Source organism: Mesocricetus auratus, unplaced genomic scaffold (genome assembly GCF_017639785.1).
Source record: "Mesocricetus auratus isolate SY011 unplaced genomic scaffold, BCM_Maur_2.0 Super-Scaffold_100010, whole genome shotgun sequence".
Taxonomy (NCBI): domain Eukaryota; kingdom Metazoa; phylum Chordata; class Mammalia; order Rodentia; family Cricetidae; genus Mesocricetus; species Mesocricetus auratus.
Window position 1 is genome coordinate 21,572,519 of NW_024429194.1, and position 3,306 is coordinate 21,575,824.

Below are 3,306 nucleotides of genomic sequence, written 5' to 3' on the forward strand. Positions count from 1 at the left end.
TAGGGGCCCTGGGGTCCCAGTCTCTGTCACATCTATTTTCCTGTCCTGACTCTGCAAAGTATTGTGAAAGGGATGTCCTTAGAAATGGCTGACAGCAGTTCTCCAAGTGTGTTCCCCAGGCATCAAGTTCAGCTACTACTACTACTACTACTACTACTGCTACTACTACTCACACACACACACACACACACACACACACACACACACACACACACACTAACTCAGAAACTCTGAGTGGGCCCAGCAACCTGTGCATCTATCAGTCCTGAGGGCGATTCGAACGCACAGTTACATTTGCACACTGCTGGTCTAAGCCATGTGAGGTTACATTTGCACACTGCTGGTCTAACCATGCATGGTTACATTTGCACACTGCTGGTCTAACCATGCATGGTTACATTTGCACACTGCTGATCTAGCCATGTGAGGTTACATTTGCACACTGCTGGTCTAAGCCATCATTAGCCTTGTGGGAATCTATACACTGGTATTTGGGGCCACTGAGTTCAGGTTGTCCTTAAATACAGCAAGGCATCCTCCCACTTTACCCGAGTCTGGAGAGAAGGTGGGGGAATGGGTTTATTGAAGATATTTGGGCTGAGCGGTGGTGGCACACGCCTTTAATCCCAGAACTCAGAAGGCAGAGGCAGGCAGATCTCTGAGTTCTAGGCCAGCCTGGTCTTATAGTGCAAGTTCTAGGACAGTCAGGGCTACACAGAGAAACACTGACTCAAAATAAAACAAAACAAAAATAGACAAACAAAGATTTGGAGGCTTTGCCCATTGTGATTGGAATACAGATTACAAGCCCCATGGAGGTTGCAGAGAGGCCAGACAGTGGGACAAGATGGGGGAGCTCAAAACTCCTTTGTGTAAATAGGTGAGAACTGATGTGAACTTAGCACGATCTACACAGTGATTTCCAGGCCAAACCTGGGCTAGTGACTCTCAAGGTAGGGAATGTCTACAAGGCTTCTTCCCAAGCTTCAGGCAGACACGCTGGTGATGAGGGTGAAGGCTGAGTCATGGTGCTTGGTGGAATTTTCTGGTAAGCGGTTTCAAAGTCCTGGGTGCCATTCTCTTCCTCCAGCCAGCTCAGTGTTCTTCACAAAGAAGCCAGGAGGTGAGCTGGGTCCTCAGCATCTCTGGGCTATCCTAGGGTTAATCATGAGGAGCAAAGGACACTAGACTGTCTTCCTGAACTGGGATTCAGGGTCTGTAAAAGGGGGCACTCAGAGGCCGGGAGTCTCTGTGAGCTTTGCAGCAGAGACAAATGGGACAGGTGGGATGTCAGTCGCAACAGCAGAGTCCCTGGCACGTGTTCCTTTCCCCGCTGCAAACCCCCCCCCCCCCCATGTGCCTGCCTGCAACAGAAACTGTGAGGAGATTGCCCTGAAAATCACAGCCACAAGAGACGCTGCCACAGAAGGCTTTGTCTCACAAGACAGATTTCACAGAAACATGCGGTTTACTGTCTTAATGGAAACCTCAGCTGGGGCTCACTGAAGCACAGGCACACATTGCTGACTTCCTTGTCCTGTTTATGCAGAGAAATTTCCCATAAACCTACCCACAACTGCTTGGATTCCCCGTTCTAAGCGAATTCAAACCCAACCAAAGTTCAGCGGGCAGCTTCCGTCCTCCATGGCAACCCCCCCAGCAGCTGACACCTGGCACTCAAGGGGGCACCCAGCATCTCTCAGCTGCAGGGTTGGGGACGTCTACCCACACTGTGGAGAGACAAAGGGGTTATAGGAGAGGGTTCCAGTACCAAAGATACGCGTGGCATGGAAGAAAGGTGCACGGGAGGTAAAAGAGCAAAAGGAAAGGAAAGTCTGGGCATGGCAGGGGCAGGGGCAGGGGCATGACTGTAAGTTAGAGGCCATTCTGAACTCCATAGCAAAATCCAGATGAGAACTACAGGCACACAGTCTCTCTTTCCCTCTCCTTCTCCCTCCCCTCCCCCCACAAAGCAGGCACATAGAAATTTGTGATCTATGATTTAAACCCAATTTCAAGTCAGCAAAATTCCTGGCATTTGCTCAGGGGCTGGCCCTGTGGTTGCAGAGGTTGCTGCGCTCTTGGGCCGTATCATTTCTTTTGTTCCCTCTGCACCCAATATCACAGGAAAAGAGGAGAAGGGCTTCAGACACTTGGGGAGCAAAATCTGGCTGGCAGCCGTGGGTTACAGCATCTGCATTTGTGCCTGCATGCGCATTTGCATGTGTGTGTACCCTAGAGCAGTGTGGGCTTATGTTTATATGGGTGTGTCTATGGGCATGTGTACAGGCATGTCTGCACATGTCTTCCTGTGTGTCTGCTATCTGTAAGTGTGTCTGGCTTTGAGGTGTCCATGTTCATTAAGAGGGTGCAGCATGTCTGCTCATATTCATGTTTGTGTGTAAGCATGTGCATATGTGGGGGGGCTAGGCTTGCAGGGTGGGGCAGAAGCAAAGAGAGAATGGCGGGAAGAATCATTGGCCAGTAAGCTGGTATCAGAGGGGAGCCTTGCAGGGGCACCTCCTCAGGGGTTAGCCCCATGTTCCAAAATAAACCTCTCTGGATACTTACTGTGCTGGTTGCCAGAGTGTGGCATCAGTGTCCTGTGGCCAGCTGGACCTATTTCCTCCTGCAGAAGTGAGAAGGAGATACTGTCCCCACACGTTCACACCAGGATGCAGCCTCCAGACTTCCCCTTCCCTCCACAGCCTGACTTCTGCCTGTGTAAGCCGAAAGCCCTGCCCACAGCACCTTGGAGTGTGCAGAGCCTCCTGTTCATTCCCTGTGGCCTCCAGGCTTTAAAGCAGAAGGCTGGTCGAAGCTGCATGTTATCTGGGGGTGGCAGCAAGGTTGCTGGTTATCACTTCTCTGTCAGAGACAGAGAGAAGCTGAAACACATGGGTGGGATTAACTTGCAACAGGCAGAGAGCAAAGGAATGGCAGCCACTCCCCATCCTCAGGTCACTCAATGTCTCCCTGCTGCCGTCTTTCACACTTTACAGTTTGAGGCGTGACCAGCTTCAGAGGCAGGTGGCTGAGTAGACTCTAGGAGCTCAGGGCTTCCAGCTGATAGTCACCAAGAAAATGGGGACCACAGTCCCCAACCACGGGAAATGTATGTTGCCAAAACTTTACTGAGAACCAGTCACGTGGCTCAGTGGGTAAGAGCGCTTGCTGCCAAGCGGGACACTCTGAGTTCAGTCCCCGGACTCCTGCAAGTTGCCCTCTGACCTTCACAAATGCACCCATGCCTCCACAATAAATACAGGTAAACAAAAATTTTTCAAATGTTTTTAAAAAAGACAA

At 50.8% G+C, this 3,306-nt stretch overlaps 1 long non-coding RNA gene across 2 annotated transcripts; it reads right to left on the reverse strand.

The window, feature by feature from the left end:
• Window positions 1–561: 561 nt before the first annotated feature.
• LOC110343132 lies at window positions 562–2,913 on the reverse strand. 2 transcript variants are annotated; one of them, XR_005879640.1, is made up of 4 exons: window positions 2,752–2,913; window positions 2,572–2,629; window positions 1,571–1,730; window positions 562–1,155 (listed from the first exon to the last, which is right to left on the reverse strand). It is a non-coding gene; the product is annotated as an uncharacterized LOC110343132 (long non-coding RNA). The 2 variants fall into 2 exon arrangements; XR_005879639.1 differs by lacking the exon at window positions 1,571–1,730.
• Between the last annotated feature and the right edge of the window lie 393 nt (window positions 2,914–3,306).